The sequence below is a fragment of the Monodelphis domestica genome, chromosome 2, assembly GCF_027887165.1.
Source record: "Monodelphis domestica isolate mMonDom1 chromosome 2, mMonDom1.pri, whole genome shotgun sequence".
Lineage (NCBI taxonomy): Eukaryota > Metazoa > Chordata > Mammalia > Didelphimorphia > Didelphidae > Monodelphis > Monodelphis domestica.
The window spans coordinates 92376389-92398230 of record NC_077228.1 but is presented as its reverse complement, the minus strand read 5'-3'; positions in this window follow the sequence as shown (position 1 = coordinate 92398230).

Below are 21842 nucleotides of genomic sequence, written 5' to 3'. Positions count from 1 at the left end.
AAGGAGCTTACATTCTATTAGGTGGGGACATATGTGAATATATTTTTAAAATATGTACAAAATATTAAGTATTTGGAATGAGAAGCCATTACCAATTGGAGAGTTTAGGATAGGACTCAGAAAAGGTGGTGATTGAGGTTAGCCTTGAAAGGAATAGATATTTTAAAAATCAGAGGTGAGGATGGAGTACATTTACATTATCAGAAATAGCCTGTGAAAGAGATAGGAAACAATGTCATTTGGGAAAAGCTACATGAAGAATGGCTAAGTTGAAGAGCATATGAAAGTGAATAATGTCTAATAAGATTCAAAAGCCGTTTCATTTATGGTGTGAAGAATTTTCATTTCCAGACAAAGGAGAGTATATTATATCCTATCAACAGTAAGAGCTATTAGAGCCTCTGGAGCAAAAGAGTGAGTGATATGGTTAGAGCTATACTTTACAAATATCATTTTGGCAGCTTTTTGGACAAATGGATTGAAGAAGGGGAAGACTTGAAGAACAGAAATAACTTGGGAGGCTATTGTAATTGTTCACATTTAAGGTGATAGAAATATGTTTGGCACAAATAACCCAGATTGAATTGCTTGTCAGCTTTGGGGAAAGGATAAGAAGAATGGAGGGAGACAATTCAGATCATATAACTTTAGAAAACTTATATGGTGATAAGTGCTTGAACTACCTCCCAATAACTCCTTCTGATTTCTACATTTGATTTCATAGTATCACCTTTCAAGAATGTAAGTTATTACTAACATATTTATGTGATATTTTGTGATTTACAAAATTATTCAAATTCTTTGTCCTATTTAATTGCCATGAATCTTTTAAAAGATTGATTGATACAGCAGATAATATCTCTATATTTGGTGATAAATAAATGGGTCACAGCTATAACTAAGTTATTTGCTCATGATAAAAGTTGGTATCATAAGTAGGACTAAGAACCATATCTCTCCTAACTACAAGATCAAAAGAATCAGAAATTCTCAATGCAAAGGGTATTAGAGAGGACTAAACCAATCTATGACTACACAAAATTGGTTTTATATAATATATGAAAAGTAACCATTCAGCCATTTCTAGAAGACCTCCACTGAAAAGGAAAACCAGATCCTCCTTAGGCAATCTTTTTCATGTTGGAATTCTTATAATTATTAGGGAGGTTATTATTACATCTGGAAAATTATCTGAAACTTTCTTTTATGATACTAATTGCTTCCTCTGAGTCCAAGGCCTAATTTGTCTTATGATACCAACTTGCTTACCCATCTAACTCTTTAAATCATGAATTTTAACAAATATGTTAGCTATGCCTCCCACTATAGCTTTGAGTGTCATATAAATGTTGTAATAAGTATATGAAAGGCAGACACTTGAGACTTATTTTTAAACTGCTATGATAAATAACTTTTTCTTTGAGTTCAGACATTAAACCAGTCCCAAATGTACTGTATTAACTAGATGCTGACCTGTTCTACAGAGTTCCATTTTTTAATAATTATAATAAAGTCTTATTTTTCCAATTTCAAGTAATATAATTTTTTAAAAAATTATACATTTTCTTATTTTTGCATTCCATGTTTTCTCTCTCCTTCCCACAACATCTCCCTCCTCAGATGAGCAGGCTGTATGCTTATTAATCATGAAATACATATTTATAATTTGTCATGTTATGAAAAAAATATATATTGATTACACTAGAGAAAAATAGATAGAAGAAATAATGAATGATATGTTTCAATTTTCATTCTGATTCAATTAGTTTCTTTTATTTTAGTAGATACCTTTTTTTCACGAGTTTGGGGTTGTACTGAATCCTTGACTTGTTGATAATAAGTAGGTCATTCATAGTTGATCATAGTATATTATTGTTATTGAGTAACAACTTGTTCTGCTCGCTTCACTTTGTATTACTTCATATGATTATTTCAACTTTTTATCTTGTTTGCCATTTCTTATTATTATTTCTAATATTTCTAATTATGAACATGTCATAACATGATCAATGCTATTTTATTACAGGCACACAGCTCAACTTGTTTAGCTATTTCCCGCTTGATGGACACCCTTTCAGTTTCTAGTTCTTTGCCACCACAAAAAAGAACTGCTATAAATATCATTGTATAGGTAAATTCTTTCCCCTAAACTTAATCTCTTTGGCATACAGAACAAATTCTGGTATTGCTGAGTCAAAGGCTATGCAATTTCATGGCCCTTTGGGCCTTTGGTCTCAGATTGTTCTCTAGAATTTTTATTTTGGTCCATAATTTTCTTTCTCTTTTTTTATTCTTCTAGTTTACACTATAATTGTGTCTCAAAAGGTATTTGATAGTGTTCCTTCCTCAGCTATTTTCCAAAATAGTTTATGTAGTATTAGAATTAATTATTTAAATTTAAATGTTTGATTGAATTCACTTTTGAATCCAACTGGTGCTGGGGCTTTTTTCATAGGGAATTTATTGATGACATATTCAATTTCTTTTTTTCTGAAATGGGATTAAGGATTTAATTTACTCATATGTTAATCTGGGTAATTTATATTACTTTATACACACTTAGAATTGTCATTTTTATTGGCATATAATTGGGTAAAATAACAAAAGAATTGCTTGAATGTCCTCTCTATTTGTGGTAATTTTACCATTTCATTTTTAACACTGATAATTTGGTTTTCATTCTTTTTTGATTATAATAATAATTACTGGTTAACCTCTTTTGCTGTTTATTTCATGAAACCAACTCTTTTTTCTTATTTATTAGTTTAATGATTTTCTTACTTTCAATTTTATTAATCTTACCTTTGATTTTCATGATTTGTAATTTGATATTTGGTCTTTTTGTTGTATGCCCAATTCATTATCTGCTCTTTCTCTGTTTTATCTATATAAGCATTTAGAGACATATATTTCCCCCTAAGTATGTGTTGACTGAATTCTACAAATTTCATGTTGTCTCCATGTTGCCATTATTTTTAAATAAAATTATTGTTTATTTTTATGATTTGTTATTTGACCAATTCATTCTTTAATACAAGGTTATTTAATTTTTCATTAATTTTAGTCTTTTTTCCCCAAGCCTTTTGTTTATTGTATTATTTATAGAATATGGTTTGAAAAGGATGAATTTAGTATTTCTGCTTTTCTACATTTTGTTGTGAAGGTTTTATGTGTTTCTTGCATGGGTGACTGGTGCATCCCTGGTCTGCCTGAAAAATGGTTCCTGGACCCTAGTTGGTATTGTCTCCTGGGGAAATGGCGCCTGTTCAACCACTATACCTGCTGTGTATGCCCAAGTCACAGAGCCCCTTCCCTGGATTAAGGAAAGCCTGGCCAATAACTCTGCTCAGGGCAGAACACAACATCTTCTTGTAACAATTTCTTTCCCTGACCTCCAATATACTAGTGCAGGATGAAAAAAAAAGACTTCTGATGGTGAATTTAGTACAAAATTTTAATTTCAGAGCTTAATAATTATAAATACTTGTGTGTATTTAGTTAATCACAAATCAAGTCTCAGTTTAAGTCACTACATATACACAATGAAACAAAAAAGTATAAGTCATGAAAAAATGCTCAGGGGGCTTCTTTATCATCAGGAAATAATTAATAATGTTAAACTATTTTGTGCACTGACCATTATAAGTTGCAAAGTCAGCATTTTATATTATTGCTTTTTATGAATTTTTAAAAATACAACTATAGTTGGAAATTTCAACAAAAACAATAGCTAGTAGTGAGTATGTTGAATGAAAATTAATGTAGTACTTCACTCATTCACTATTGCATACAAAAGTCAGAATTATAGTGAAGGGTATTCATTGTCCTCCTTCCTCTATTATGAAGTTTAATAGTGAATTCCAGCTATGGGATGATTCTCATCATCTTCATAAGGTTCACAATTTGTAATAGTGCCTTCTTTCTTGAGATAGGTCAAAGACCATGAGTTCTATCTAACTCATTTCTTCAGTCATCTCTACTTCCTTTCTTCAGGCAGTAACTTTTCCAACAAAAATAGGTTATCTGTTTAAAAAAGTCATTATCTGGGAAGTTTACATTTTTATGTTTATATGATCAATTTTCATGAAGGTACCAGGTATTTTTGAGGAATAGATATATTTCTCCCTTTCTCATTCAGTTATCTCAAGAGGTCTATCATGTGTAACTTTTCTAAAATTATGTTATCTAATTACTAGTGATTTATCTAAGGCTAATGTCCCCTAACAATATGGCTTTCTTGTCTATTTACTCTTGTAACCAATGTAGTTTCTCCTTTAATATTGTGGATGCTATGCCATTTATGTTTAATATTAATTTATAAATAAACATTTACGTTTAACATTCATAATGCTTTTTCACCTATGGTTCCTTTTTATCAATATGTGATTTCCTTTCTTAACTTTTAATTAGTTCTATTTTTATTTTTACTTGGTCTGAGACCTTATATCTTATGATTAAAAACTGGGTTTCTTGCTCTCTTATTTTACCTCTTGTTTATCCTTTTCTTTCTCTACTTTTAGCATTTCCCCATTAACAAGTGTTTTGCTTCTGTGTTTTTGCCTCCTTGAGTTTCCCCTCCCTTTTGTGAGTCACACTTTTTCTATTCCCAGTCCCCTTCTTAATTCCTTATTGGGTAAAATAGATTACTATATTTAACTGAATGTGGATGTTATTCCCACTTTGTGCCAATTCCAATAAGAGGAAGGTTTAGTCATTGCTCATCGCACTCCCCCATGTATTGATTTTTAAATGCCTCTTCATGTGAGATAATTTACCTCCAACTTTCTCTTTTTTATTTTTCCAGTGTATTAATGTTTCTTACCCCTTGATTTTTTAAATATACCATCCCATCATATTCAACTTATTTTCCACTGCATAGAAGGAACTGAAAAAGTCCAAATGAAAATTCAAGCAAGGCATTCTTCACTTTATTTCTTCCATGAATTTTTCTCTAATGTAAGCAATATGTCTTATTTTGCAACATGATAAACAGGGAAACATGTAGTATATAATAACACATGTACAACCTATATCATATTACTTGTCATCTCGGTAAAGAGGAAGAGTTCAGAGGGAGAGAGAGAATATGGGTTGAGAAATATCAGAAAATTATTATGAAAAATTGTACTCATATATAATCTGGAAAAAAATAAAACAAAATTTTTAAAAAGAATACTGAGTGACTTTTCAATTATTTGACTTAAATCAAGGTAAAACATAATAGCATCATTTCTATGATCTAGTGTATTGATCCTATAAAAAGGGTTTAGATCAGAAAGTTTTGTTGTTGATAGACATATGCTGAAGTTTTTTTTATGATCTCTATTTATTTTTTAGATGTTCATTAGTTGCAGCCGTATCTTTTATGATATATTCTAGTGGTTTATTTTTTGGCTAGGAATCAAAATCAAGTTTACTGACCTTGGATACCTTATGCTCTTCCTTTTTATATTAAATCATGATCTTTTCCTTTTTCAACAGAGAAACTCCCTTTCTTTTCTCCTCATTGTCAAATGCCAGCTTATATTGACTGTTTCTATACCACTACATGTTTGCATCTGTAGTTTCATTATTCTCATTGAAACCACAACCTAGGGTACATAAAGATGTAAAAGATAATTATTTAACCAAACTTTAAAATTTAAACCTAATCAGATTTCATTTCACTTTATAGGAAAGGGGTAAATTCATTTTAATTTTATTTGTATTGTCTTATCCATTCTAATTGCTACCTCATTGAACTTGTTTTCTTGCTGTGCCAGGATAGACAAGCACAACATGAACTTTATCAGCAACACGGAGTAAAAGTAGCAGCACATTTAAGAAATAAATTTCAGCCCAACAATTTACAGTTTGGAGACCTATTGGAATTGATAGTAACAGAATCATATAATATTTTGTAGTCAGGGCACTAACAACCAATAAAATGCTGGAGTTATATGGCACTCTGGGCTAACTACACTCTCCAGAAGTTCTAAATACAAAATTTTAAGTCAATATAGAACAACAGAGAATTTTCTTAATTTACTATATTTCCCTGAAAGTATGGGACCATGATCAGCTGTAGATTTGACATTGGTTATGGAAACTCAAGAACTAAATGTTGTTTATGAAAAATATTCTATTTCTAGTACCAGTTTTTAAATATAATTCTTTTTAAAAAGGGAGAAAAATATATGTACTATAATCTGATCAAACATCTAGATGATGGAGTTTGATGGGGAATAATTTGAAATTTAAGGTACGATGTCTTCTTGGTCAAAGGAGATTTTTGAAATGGTGCCAGAAATTCATTTTTATCAAAGAATCTATTTTTAATTTTGTAAATTGTATTTAGTTTTAGAATTTTTGGTCACTTAAGCTGAGAGTTGAATCACTGTATGAATTTTAATAATTTTAATAATCCTTACAAAACCTACATCTTTCCTCAAAATGTTGCTGCTGAGATAAATTCTCTCTAGTGTAGTTCCAGAATCAGCTCCATATTTGGCTTAATGGAAGTATAGTTGAGGCAGGTTGGTGACATGATGAGTAGGTTGCCAGCTATGTAAGAATATAGATCTGATTTTCAAAACTATCTTAGAAACTTACAAGCCATATGACCCAGACAAGTCACTTTACTTCTATCAATCACAGTTTCCTTATCTGTAAAATGAGGATAATTATAGCAACTACATGTTAGCTTTGTTTGATGATCAAATGGGATTATATTTGTCAAGGGCTTTGCAGATTTCAAAGATATACACACATGTACCTGTTACAAAAATATAGAATACATTTATGTATATATATATACATATATATTGAAATAATAGATATGGACAGACTTTATAGAAATATAAATGTATATCTATATTCCTACATATCCTATTTACATAAACATATATATATTTCTGCAAGCAATATATATATTTTCTATATATTCTATCTATCCTTATATATTTCTATATATTATATCATTCTTTAGTATTATCAAGATCAAGAAAGAAAGAAATATTATTATAATCTCTTTTTTACAGGACAGACTGTATCAAAAACTTTATCATATCTATTTTTGATGATATATTTTAAAAGAAACAAAATGGAGTGTAATGAAAAGAGGCAGTTCAGAATGATGGGAAATCAACAGTCATATAACAAGGACAAAGTTAAAAAAACAGGGAATGTTTTATTTTGATAACAGTCATTTTAGAAGGGGCATAATTAGGGTTTTCAAGCATTCGATTCAGTTCAACAGATGCTTTATTAAGCTGTAAATGAATCAGTCAAGCAGTGTTCCTTTTTATTCTTGTTTCAGTCATGTCTGATTCTTCAAGATCTCATTTGGTGTTTTCTTGGCAAAGATAGTAGAATGGTTTGCTATTGCCTTCTCCACTTCATTTTACAAATGAAGAAACTAAAGCAAATGAGGTTAAGTGATTTGCCCAGGGTCATACAGATAGTCCAAGGCTAGGTTTGTATTCAAGAACATGAGTTTTTTTTTTACTCCAGGCCTGGCACTTGTATCCACTGAACAATCTAGCTTCCCCTATAATTTATAAAGCACCCACTATGTGCCACTTTTGTACTAAGCACTGGGGATACAAGGAAAGGCAGCCCCCACTCCCCCCAAAAACAGGAAAACTGGAACTTGCTCTCAAATTGCTCAATCTAAAGGATTAGAAAACATGTATGCAACTCTGTAACTAAGTATATATGGAGACAACAAACTAGGAGTGATCTCAGTGGGAAGGCATTAACATTCATGGAGAACCAGAAAAGACTTTTTTTTTTTTTTTGAAAATAGGACTTTAGCTAAGAATTTAAAAAAGTCAGGGCAATTAAGAGTCAGAGAAAAAAAAAAGAGGGAGAAAGTTCCAGACATGGAGGAAAGTCAGTGAAAATATTCTGAGTAAGAAGATGGCGTGTCTAGTGTAAAGAATAACAATGTGTTACCATATTGTATAATATGTAGGGGGAAGTAAAGTAATAAGACTGAAAAGTAGCACCAGAACAGCTATGAAGGTCTTTGAAATATAAAGAATTTTATATTTCATACAGGATACATTAGAATTTATTGAATTGAATAGGGGAAGATGATGTCATATCTGCATTTTAAGAATTAAAAAAGCCAAATAGTTCTTGCTTTCAAGAAGCCTATGCTTTAACGAATGCCTAGGAAGATGGTATTCACCATCACGAATAATAGATGAGTGATGAAGAGGACAAGGTTTGAGGGAAAATGATTATGAATTAATTTGTGGACATGATGAGTTTAAGATATCTAAAAGGTATTTTTGGTGATTGTGAGACGAAAATGGAAGAGAGGTTAGGGCAGGAGAAGTATATCAGCATCATGTTCTTAGAAATATTCATTGAAACCATCTATTACATGGAAGGTAACCTGCTAGGTGTAAGGGATACAAAAATTAAAGAGAATGAGTATCATGAAGGAGCTTACAATGAGTTAGTTGGTGTGGGGGTAAGAGGAGAGTCGAGGGTGTTAAATGTGAAAATAACTATTTTGATGGAATAGTATTGCACCACAGGAAATGATAAGCAGTTTCATTTTGGGAAAAATACATGAAAATACCTACATGAAATTATAAAAAGAGAAAGGAGAAAGACCAAGAGAACATTACATATGACAGAAATCTTGGTTGAAGAATGAAGAAGACTTATATATACATTTTATATATATACATTATATATATATACATTATATATACAGAAATATACATTTCCAGAGAAAGAACTGATAAACAGAAATAAAAAAGACACTATTTTATGTATACTGATACCTTCTGTCAAATAATGCCAACTCTAATTGGGGAAGAGACAGGGAGAACTAACTGGGTCTTTTATTGTAACAAAAAATAAGTTCAAATTAAAAAAATACAGTAGTTAAATTTATTCACATATTCTATAACATAACTATTAATACAATATGCAGTATGATTAAATATTTTAGAGGCAAGGTCAAGCAAAATTATAGGAATTATGAAGATCCTGATAAAGAAAAACATCGATTCATGGAAGGTCTGGCACTTAAACTGAGCCTAGAAGGGAAGAATAGCACACAGTGTAAGGAAATGCTGTCATGTAGAAAAGTTGCAAGATTCAGAATAGTTTGAAGTGGTAAGTTCAAAATGATATAAGTTTGAGATCATTCAAAAGATAAAAACTACTAAAATCTATAATAAGTATAAAAGAAATATAAAATGATGTATAAAACAGTGCTACAGAGGATGTGACCATAACAATGACAACAAATGTCAAAGAAAACTAATATTATTTTTGCTATTGTTTTCTGTCCATGAGAAATTATCTGTGAACTGAGTATAGACTAAACATAGTTAACATCTAGTTGAAATTCAAAATAAGTTAAGATAATTTAGCTCACCTCAATGCCCTGAAATCAGCAGGTCTTGATAAACTACACATAAGGATACTGAAAGAAGTCAGTGAAATAGATTATAGCATGCTTCTGCTGACCTTTGAAAGATGGTGGAATTGTGGAGAGGAAGAAAGTTGCTATATGACTAGAATAGGACAAATGTCTTTATTTCCCCCCAAAGTATACAGTTAACTTTCTTTTTTCTCTTTTTTATTTACTTAAGATATTTTTCCATGGTTACATGATTCATGATTTTTCCTACCCCTTTTTCCTCCCCCCCCAGAGCTGACAAGCAATTCCACTAGGCTATCCATGTATTATTATTCAAAAACTATTTCCATGTTATTCATATTTGTAGCAGTGATTTTTTAAACATCAAAACCCTAATCATATCCCCATAGAACCACATGATTGATCGTATGTTTTTCTTCTGTGCTTCTACTTCCACAGTCCTTTCTCTGTATGTGGATAGTGTTCTTTCTCATAAATCCCTCAGAATTTCCTGGATCATTTCATTGCTACTAGTAAAAGAGTCTATTACATTCGATTGTGCCACAATATATCAATTTCTGTGTACAATATTCTCCTGGTTCTGCTCCTTTTGCTCTGCATCAATTCATGGAGGTCTTTCCAGTTCACATATAAATCTTCTACTTCATTATTCCTATCGGCACCATAGCATTCTATCACCATCAGATACCACAATTTCATTAGTCAACTTTCAATCCCAGCCTCCCAAGTTATCTTGAAAAGATCAGAATTTCCTTCTCTAAATATTATAGAGTGAACTATGAATCAAGATTTGGTGCACTAATCCTAGATCATTTGGACTTGTTAGTATAAAAGAATGCAGGGTTTTACCTGTTTTGTATATTATAGCTGAACTTTCCAAGTTTGTTCTATATTCTTGTTATATGAACATAATTATTGCAGAGAAGTATAGAAAAATAGTAAAGAAATATTGGGGCATTATATGTTGAAGAGACACAGAATTTGCACAACTATGTGTAATTTCTCAAGAAAAGATTTTTATTCTTTATTGATCAAAACATACAATAGAGAAACAAAACTAAGAAGAAAATATTATAAACATTTTCAGTTGCTTTGCATGATTTCCTTTTGAAAATTGGTGTCAGACTTTTAACTTTTTACTTTTGAGATCAAATATTTTTATTCCCTCCAATATATACTTATCACCTTCAGGAAATATTAGCATTTAAAACTCTTCACAACCAAATCCTCACTTCTTCCCATGCTCCCAATACTCTTATCCTTTAAATCTTGTCTTTTACACTTTGATTCAGAGGCACTGGTTTTCTTGCTTTTTCTCAAACAACTGTCCCATAAGAATGACATGCTTTCCTTCCTCTTTTATATCTCTTGCCTTACCTAGGTTACTTCAAGTCTCCAATAAAATCCATCCTTCTTCAGATAGTTTTTTTTCCCAATCCCTTTTAGTTCTATCACCTTCCCTTCATTGGTTATTCCCAATTTATTCAGTAATAGCTTGTTTGTACAGAGTTTGCATATTGTTTTACCCATTAAATTGTAGGATCTTCAAGGGGAGGAATTGTCTTGCTTTTAATTAAATTCATAGTACCTTGGCACATTCTAGGCCCCTAATACATATTTATTGTTTTTCCACTGACTGATGCTATCTAGCTAGCTATCATCTACCATCATCATCAATAACATCTATATGTCTATAGCTCTAAATTTGTATTCAGAGAATTTAGTAGATTGTTTTCTAACTTCATTTCTTCTTTCCTTTCTTGTTCTTCTTTCAATTCCCTTTAAAGTTTTAACTTTGCAAGTCTTTTGTGTCTTTTGGACATCTTCAACTTACTCTGTTTATTCCCTTGCTCCCCCTCCCATAATTATAATGTCTGTTTCTTAAACAATATCCTATAAATAAGAGAAAATTATTTTGTTGCTTAAACTAATCTTGATATTTAGGCTGTTTTTTATGTTTCTATTGTTTGGTAATTTTACAATTTGAATATTCTTCTCACATGTTTGGTGCTGTTACAATTAAAAGAATATGTTAAATAGATTACTAAATTTTCATTTTATTTTCTGCACAATTATTTTCACCTCTGCAAAAATAAGGTTTCTTATTTGTATTTTGAACTTTCTTTCTTCCTTTGTTTCTTTTTCTTTCTTCTTCCTCTTCTTGTTTTTCTTGTTCTTGTTCTTCTCCTTATTCTTTCTCCTTATCTTCCCTCCTCCTCTTGCTACTCCTAGAGTATCCTATTCCATGTTATTCCCAGAGTTCTCATGAAATCAAAATAATTATAAGGTTTTTCAATGTCATTTCTTAATAATACAAAGTCTCTCTCCTGTCTGCTAAAATAATTTTTATTGGAATTATGAAATGTTACCATCATATGTCAAAGTATTTTGAATATTTCACCCTTGTGGATTTAATTGATTAGTGATTTCTGTTCTGAATTAAAATATTCTGCATCATGTTCTCATATTATTTCCTGTAATATGATATCCGGTTTTTTACATATTATCTCTTCTGAAATTCTTAAATTAACTCTCCATATTCTGCCTTTTAATTTTTTATTTAATTAGTTTCCAGATTACCTTTAAATACACTTTTAGAAAATAACTTTCTGACATTTTGTAATCTGTGTTCTTTTTCTCCTTCCCTCTCCTCCCCCAAGATGGCAGGCAATATGATGTTATAATGTGCTATTATACAATATGTTTTTCCATGTTTGTCATGTTGTACAAGAAGACACATAAAGCTTAAACTAGGGGGGAAAACCTCATGAAGAAAATGAAGTGAAAAATGGTGTACTTCAATCTGCATTAAGATTCTATTAGTGTCTTCTATGGAAACCTTGGACCTGTCTTGGATTCTTATGTTGCTGACAATATTTGTCATTCACAGTTGATCATTGTACATTATTTGGTGTTAGTATGTACACAATTCTGGTTCTTCTCACTTTCATTTTGTTTTTAGAAAGATCTGAGTTAAAACCACTCCTCAAACAGTTACTAGCTGTATGATCCTTGACATGTCACATAAAACTCTCTTATCCTCAGTTTCCTCATCCACAGAATGTGGTTAATAATATTAGTTAACTTACCAGAACTGTAGTGAGACTTACAGGATATAACAAAATGTAAAATACATTGTCAACTTTAAACAGCTGTATTAACATCAGCTATCATCATCATCATTTTTTATTTAAAATTCTGGATTTTCTTTTTAAACAGCATTCTTATTAATGTGTCTTCAGAATTGTTTTTGATAAGATATTTATGATTTATTTGACTTCACAGTATACTGCTTGTTCATAGTATCTTTGCATATACCTGGAGTTTGCTTATTTTTTACTTCTGTCTTTATGAATTTCTCTTGTTTTATATGCTTATAAACATATAGTCACTTGTCTTTGTTATCTCTCCAGAAGCTTTGATTCTTGCCCTTTCACTGCTATAGGTTTCTGATACTGAGAATCTTTAGATTTCTCTCATTGGAGGTTCTGGATTTCCAAGCTATGTGTCTATACAGAGAAAATTCTAGGACAGAGGCTTTTCATGTTTTGGTGTTATAAACCTCTTTGGTATTCTGGTGAAGCTTTTCAATGACTTTTCAGAATCAACACACACATGATTACAAATGAGGCCAATGGCAATGAAATATTTATTGACATTTTTTCTAAGTTCACAAAAAAATGGATTAAGAGCCCTTCCTTGAGGAGAATATGGACCTTTAGGTTTTAGGCCTCCTTTTCTTACAGTCAGAAGCTCTATCTTCTTTGCACAATACTACTACCCCAATTGCTTTATTTTCATGTCTGAGAATTAGTGTCTTCTACCTCCTTTTAGACATTCAGGCTGAAACTACCATGGAGGACCTGGAAGGGTTACAGGTTGCTAGAACCTAAAGCAGAAGCATATAAGTTTGATTTAACTTAATATGTCCAGAGTTCAAAGATGGGAGGTAGAGATAATTATTTATCTGCATTTGAGACTTAGGTGTCATTCTCAACTCTTCACTGTCACCCACCATTTCCCAACTGTTGCCAAAACTTCTGTATCCTACATTTATATTGTTTCTCATCTTTATTACAATTTAGGTGTTTCCATCATTTTGCTTCCTTCTGTCTTTTGCAGTCAATTCAAATTATAAAAAAATTCTTCTTTATGTTAGACTGAAATACATTTCCCTCAAACTTCCAGCTATGGAAGCCTAATTTTTTTTAATTTTATAATATTTTATTTGATCATTTCCAAGTATTATTCATTAAAGACAAAGATCATTTTCTTTTCCTCTCCCCCACCCCCCATAGCCTACACGTGATTCCACTGGGTATTACATGTGTTCTTGATTCGAACCCATTTCTATGTTGTCAATATTTGCATTAGAGTTTCATTTAGAGTCTCTCCACTGTCATGTCCCCTCAACCGCTGTAGTCAGGCAGTTGCTTTTCCTCGGTGTTTCTACTCCCACAGTTTATCCTCTGCTTATGAATGGTGTTTTTTCTGCTGGATCTCTGCAGATTGTTCAGGGACATTACACCGCCACGAATGGAGAAGTCCATTACATTCGATTATACCACAGTGTATTAGTTTCTCTGTACAATGTTCTCCTGGTTCTGCTCCTCTTGCTCTGCATCACTTCCTGGAGGTCATTCCAGTCTCCATGGAATTCCTCCACTTTATTATTCCTTTTAGCACAATAGTATTCCATCACCAAAGAGATAATGGACAAAAAGACTTGTACAAAAATATTTATAGCTGTGCTCGTTGTGGTGGCCAAAAACTGGAAAATGAGGGGATGCCCATCAATTGGGGAATGGCTGAGCAAATTGGTAGTTCAATGGGTATGGCACTAAATAGATAAATAAGTTTGGGTAGGATGGTCATTTTTATTATATTGGCTTGTCCTATCCATGAGCAGTGAATATTTTTCCAATTACTCAAGTCTAGTTTTAGTTGTGTGGAGAGTGTTTTGTAGTTGTGTTCATTTAGTTCCTGTGTTTGTCTCAGGAGATAGATTCCTAGGTATTTTATTTTGTCTAAGGTGATTTTGAATGGGATTTCTCTTTCTAGTTTTGGCTGCTGAACTATGTTGGAGATGTATAGAAATGCTGATGACTTATGTGGGTTTATTTTGTATCCTGCAACTTTGCTAAAGTTGTTGATTATTTCAATTAGCTTTTTGGTTGAATCTCTAACATTCTTTAAGTAGACCATGTCATCTGCAAAGAGTGATAACTTGGTCTCCTCCTTGCCTATTTTGATGCCTTCAATTTCTTTTTCTTCTCTAATTGCTACTGCTAGTGTTTCTAGTACAATGTCAAATAGTAGAGGTGATAATGGGCATCCTTGCTCCACTCCTGATTTATTGGGAATGCATCTAGTTTATCCCCATTACAGATTATATTAGCTGATGGTTTTAGATATATACTGCTTATTATTTTTAGGAACAACCCTTCTATTCCTATGCTTTCTAGTGTTTTTAATAGGAATGGGTGTTGTATTTTATCAAAGGCTTTTTCTGCGTCTATTGAGATAATCATGTGGTTCTTGCTGGTTTGCTTGTTGATGTGGTCAATTTTGTGGATGGTTTTCCTAATATTGAACCAGCCCTACATCCCTGGTATAAATCCTACTTGATCATGGTGGATGACCCTTCTGATCACTTGCTGGAGTCTTTTTGCTAGTATCCTATTTAAGATTTTTGCATCTATATTCATTAGGGAGATTGGTCTATAGTTTTCTTTCTCTGTTTTTGACCTGCCTGGTTTTGGAATTAGTACCATGTTTGTGTTATAAAAGGAGTTTGGTAGAACTCCCTCTTTGCTTATTATGTCAAATAGTTTGTATAGTATTGGGATTAACTGTTCTCTGAATGTTTGATAGAATTCACTGATGAATCCATCAGGCCCTGGGGATTTTTTCTTAGGAAGTTCTTTGATGGCTTGTTGGATTTCATTTTCTGAATGGGATTATTTAAGAATTCTATTTCTTCTTCTGTTAGTCTAGGCAGTTTGTATTTTTGTATATATTTATCCATATCACCTAAATTGGTGTATTTATTGCCATATAATTGGGCAAAGTAATTTTTAATGATTGCCTTAATTTCCTCTTCATCGGAGGTGCTGTCCCCCTTTTCATCTTTGATGTTGTTAATTTGTTTTCTTCCTTCCTTTTTTAATTAGATTGAACAGTACTTTGTCTATTTTGTTTGTTTTTTCAAAGTACCAGCTTCTTTTCTTATTTATTAAATCAATAGTTCTATCACTTTCGATTTTATTAATTTCTCCCTTAATTTTTAGGATCTCTAGTTTGGTTTTCTGCTGGGGTTTTTAATTTGATCGCTTTCGAGTTTTTTTATTTGCATTTCCAATTGATTGATCTCTGCTCTCCCTTGTTTGTTAATATAAGCATTCAGGGATATGAATTTACCTCTGATTACCGCTTTGGCTGCATCCCAAAAGGTTTGAAAGGATGTCTCGCCATTGTCATTTTCCTCAATGAAATTGTTAATTGTTTCTATGATTTCTTCTCAAACTAAATTATTTTGGAGTATCATATTGTTTAATTTCCAATTAGTTTTTGATTTGGTTTTCCATGTACCATTACTGAACATTATTTTTATTGCCTTGTGATCTGAAAAGGCTGCATTTATTATTTCTGTTTTTCTGCATTTGTGTGCCATATTTCTATGACCTAATGTATGGTCAATCTTTGTGAATGTGCCATGTGGTGCTGAGAAGAAGGTGTATTCCTTTTTATCCCTATTTATTTTTCTCCATATATCTATTAATTCTAATTTTTCTAAGATTTCATTCACTTCTTTCACCTCTTTCTTATTTATTTTTTGGTTTGATTTATCTAAATTTGATAATGGTTGGTTTAAGTCTCCCACTAATATGGTTTTACTGTCTATTTCTTCCTTCAATTCTCCTAGTTTCTCCATTAGAAATTTGGGTGCTATATTATTTGGTGCAACATGTTGATTAGTGATATTTCCTCATCATCTAAAGTCCCTTTTAACAAAATATAATTACCTTCCCTATCCCTTTTGATCAGTTCTATTTTTGCTTTGGCTTTGTCAGATATCATGGTTGCAACTTCTGCCTTCTTTCTGTCAGTTGAGGCCCAGAAGGTCTTACTCCATCCTTTAATTCTGACCTTGTGGGTATCAACCCGCCTCATGTGTGTTTCTTGAAGACAACATATGGTAGGGTTTTGGATTCTAATCCATTCTGCTATTCGTCTACGTTTTATGGGTGAGTTCATCCCATTCACGTTCAAAGTTATGACTGTCATTTGTGGATTCCCTGGCATTATGATATCCTTCCCTAATTCTAACCTTTTCTTCTTCAGATCTACCTTTTAGTCCAGTGATTTACTTTAAATAAGTCCCCTTTGTCCCCTCCCTTGATATGTTTCTTTTTTTAGTCCCTCCCTTTTTGTTCCCTCACCCTTCCCCCTTTCTTCCCCCCCCTTTTGTTTTCCTTCTCCCCCTCACCCCCCCTTGGTTTTCCCTTCTCCCTACACTTGTTGGGTAAGATAGAATTCAAGATCCCAATGGATCTGGGTGTTTTTCCCTCTCAGAGTTGATTTCCCTGAGATTAAGGTTTAAGTAAAAAATTCTCTTCCTCTCCTTCTTATAGGAGTTTTCTTCCCCTCCCCTTCCCATGTGAATCTTTGTGTGAGAAAGATTATTGTATTTGGTCTTTCTTTTCCCCCTATTTACACATTACATTTTCCCCACATGTTAGTATAAATAGATTGATATAAATGTAATCCTTATAGAAGAGAGTTTGAGTAAAAGAAGAAGATAACATTTTTCTCCTTTTCCCTTTCTTTCATATTTACCTTTTCAGGTATTCCATGCTCTTTGTTTTTTGGTGTCGAACTTTCCACAGAGCAAAAACTTGGAAATCTTCTATTTTGTTGAATGCCCATACTTTCCCTTGGAAGTATATAGTCAGTTTTGCTGGATAGCTGATTCTTGGTTGAAGACCCAGCTCTCTTGCCTTTCTGAAGATCATGTTCCATGCCTTATAATCATTCAGAGTAGAACTTGAAAGGTCTTGTGTGACCCTGATTGGCATTCCTTTATATCTAAATTGTCTTTTTCTGGCTTCTTGTAGGATTTTTTCTTTTGTTTGATAGCTTTGGAATTTGGCAATTACATTCCTGGGAGTTGTCTTTTGGGGGTTCAGTGTAGAGGGTGTTCTATGAGCTCTGTCAGTGGCTGTATTGCCCCTTTGTTCTGGAATCTCTGGGCAATTTTCTTTGATTATATCTTGTATTACGATGTCGAGTTTGCTGTTTATTTCTGGCTTTTCTGGAAGTACAATTATTCTTAAATTATCTCTTCTCCCTTTATTTTCCAAATCTGTCACCTTGTCAGTGAGATATTTTATGTTCTCTTCTAATTTCTTGGTCTTTTGGCTTTGCTTTATTAGTTCTTGCTTTGAAGCCTGGTTTTCCTTTTCAGTTTGGTCAAACTGGTTTTGTAGATGTATGAATTTCTTTTGCATTATTTCCCATTTTTCCTCCCAGAAGGCTTCCATCTTTTTGATCATTTCTGATTCATATTCTTCATGGGTTTGTGGAGAGTTTCCATTTCCTTTGGAAGGTTTCAGAGCATTTGCTTGTGTTTCCTCTTCTATCTCTTCTGTGTTTTGCATTTTTGCTCCATAAAATGTGTCCAAAATCTCCCCCTTCTTCTTGTTTTTTTTTTTTTTTTTTTTTGCAATTTTGGGTTTTTTGTATTTCTGTGGAGTTTGCCATCTCTATCTGAGTGGGGAGGATTAGCTTTTCTTATCTCTGTCTGGTGTTCAGAGGTTTTAGCCCTAGGCAGATTGTCTGTTTTATGGCTTGGCCCTTGTTTCTGTGCCTCAGCCGGCCTGAAGAGCCAGCACTCTGAGGTGGGAGGTGCCATGGCTTCCTGGAGCTCTGAGGGCTGGTGATAGAATTAACCTCAGACTGAGTATGCCCTCAGGCAGCGACCTTCAGTGACACCCAGATGGAAGGTTCTGATCAGGGGGCTACAGGCCCCCCCTTCCCCCCCCGCCCCCCGCCTCCCTGCTGTCTGGGTGCCCCCGCGACTGGCTCAGGTCGTTTTCAGGGGGCGGCCCTCAGAACAGCCGGCTCCTGAGGCCCCCCTGCCTGCCCTGAGGTTCCTGCTGCTGCCTTGGACTCAGCACTCTGGGTTGGGGGGGATGGGTCCTGGGACCTTCCCTTTGCCTTCCCCTTAGATCCGAGTGATCTCGGGCTCTGACACTTGGGGGGCCATACCTTTTGATCCAGGTCCAGGAGGAGTGTTTCTGGGGTCTATTCTGCTGTTTGTTTTGAATTTCGATGCCCTAGGAGCATTCCGTTTGAGATCAATAAGGAAGGGTTTCTGGAGCTCCGAACTTTAGCTTTCTCTATGCTGCCATCTTGACCAGAAGTCCTAATTTTGTTTTGAAGAGCTGTAGGAAATAAGTCCAATACTCCTGCTACAAAACAATTATCATCTTCTTTTAGAATTGTATGTCAACAGTCAATATTTGGCAAAAGAAAAGGAATCCATCATTACCCACAGCCATAATTATTGGTATAGAAATGAGAAAATATCATTAGTACAAATCATATTCAAAAAGTGAGTGACTTAGATTAACTGTCAAAAATCTATTTTGACATATAACCACAAAGTAGGATACTAAAAGCAATGTGATATGTATGACTTTTCATTCATTGTTAAAATTACATATAATGAACATTGATATGCTTTCAATTATTTATTACATTATTTCCATTTTGCATATAAATTCAAGTAAGTATTCAAAATATTTTAACTCATCACTTGTTTTTATAGTGACATAGAAATTAATTATTTTTGATCCTTAATTTTTCTAAATTATTGTTTTGTGTGAATTAACTTATTGTTTTTCCTCCCCTAAATAATTAATATGATTGACATGATGGATATGGTGGATGGACAGGTATGATGAATAACCTGCCACTTTTATGTAAGTAATCTGTGAAAAAATGTAAAGACTAGCAAATCTTCCATTTAGTGTCATATTTGGTACAGTGATTTATTATTTTTTTGCATGAAGTAAAACTATAACTAGATAAGGCAGATAGGAATTTGCCTAAAGTTTCTGAAAGTATTTGTAGACTTTCAATGACACAGAAATAATTGTACTTAGCAGCTAGTTACTAAGAATGATTAAAATATTAAAATCAGTTTAAAAAGATAAAATCAGGGCTATGCATCTAGTTCTGTAATTGGTCACATTCAAGATGAATGTGTTCTCACTTATATACTGCATATTCAATTGAAATAAGGTTATATATCATACACTGTGATTACAGAAACTATTGTGTACCTTTTCCTGGGCACAAAATTGCTAATTATAGCTAGAGCACAGAAGTTTGGAAGAACAATTTCACAAATTGCAAAGTGTATTGTAAGTAGTGAATAAAAATTGTAAACCCCTTAGTTATTTTTCTACATGCTATACATTATCAGATTTATGAAAATTATAGCTCATAGCATATTATTTGAGGCCTATCTGATATGAAAACAAGTTTATGATCTTTATACCAATTATTTTATTATAAGAATATTTTAATAATTACATGTAATAACAATTTTCCACATAAGTTTTCCAAAGTTATGTGATCCAAATTGTTTCTCTCCTTTCCTTCCTCTCCTCTTTGGAGGTAGGAAGCAATTTTATCTTGGTTATACATGTTATCATGTGAAACATATTTCAAAATTATTTATTTTTATAAGACAATACTCATATAAAATACACCCCCCAAATCAAATCCCAAATAAACTAAAGTGAAAAATTGTATTCTTTGATATTCATTCTGATTCCAACACTTCTTTTCTTGGAAGTGAATAGGATACTTTTTCATAAATCCTTCTGAATTTTCCTGGATCATTGTATTGCTGAGAGTAGATAAGTCTATCATAGTTGATCATTCCTCAATACTGCTATTACAATGTACAATATTCTCCTGGTTCTGCTTATTTCCCTCTGAATCAGTTCATCTAGGTCTTTCCAGCCTTTTCTGAAATAATCCTTTTCATTAGGTCTTACATCAAAATAGTATTCTATCACTACCATACATCACTTTTTGTTCAGCCTTTCCCCAATTAATGGACATCCTTTCAACTTCCATTTTTTTTTTTGGCATCACTGTAAGAGCAGCTATAAATATTTATGTGTTAGTAAGCCCTTTCCTATTTTGATCTCTCTGGGATATAAACTTAATAGTAGTATTACTGAATCCAACAGAATGCATTGGTTTATAGCTTTTTGGAAAGACTTCCTAATCGCACCCCAGAATGGTTGGATCAGTTTACAATTCAACGATATATTAATGTCCCAATTTTGGCATATCCCCTTCAACATTTATCACTTTCCTTTTACTGGCCAATCTTACATATGTTAGATGGTACATAAAAATTGTTTTAATTTTAATTTCTTGTAGCATGAGGAATTTGGAACATTGTATATTTTTAGTTTTAATTTCTTCATCTGAAAACTGCTTATTCATATCCTTTGACTATTTGCCAAATGGGAAATGACTTGTATTCTTAAAATTTGACTAAATTCTATATGTATTCAGAAATGAGATATTTATCAGAGTAATTTGTTATTACTATTTCCCTCAGTTTATTTTTTCTCTTCTAATCTTGTTTACATTGGTTTTGTTTGAACAAAACCTTTTTAATTTAATATAGTCGTAATTATTCATTTTATTTCTTGTAATGTTCTCTGTCTCTTGTGTGGTCACAAATTCTTCCCTTCTCCATATATTTGAGAAGTAAACTATTCTGTGTTTCCCTAATTTACTCATAGTATTACCCTTTACGTCTAAATTACATATATTTTGATCTTATATTGGTAGAGGGTGTGAGATATTGGTCTATACATAGTTTCTTTCATGCCATTTTCCAGTTTTCCCAGCAATTTATATAAAATAGTGAATTCTTATCTCAAAAGCAGGAATTTTTGTGTCTAACATACACTAAATTGCTAAGATCATTTACCCCTTATGTTCTGCATTAATCCACTATCCTTTATCTTGTCTAGTACTAAAGTGTTTTGATAATTTCTGCTTTATAATACAGTTTGAGATCGGATACTGTTAGGTCATCATCCTTCATTTTTTTTTCATTAATTCCCTTGATATTATTGATTTTTGTTCTTCCTGGTGAATTTTGTTAATTTTATTTTTTTTCTATAAGATAGTTTTTTTGATCGCTTGATTAGGATGGCACTGAAAAAACTAATTAATTTAGGTAGAATTGCCATTTTCACTACATAAGCTCAGCCTACACAGGAGAGATTAATATTTTTCCAGTTGTTAAGATAAAATATTATTTGTGTGAAAATTGTTTTATAATTGTGCTCATAGAATTTCTGAGTTCACTTTTGTCTAATAGATTCCCAAGTGTTTTACATTGTCTAGATTT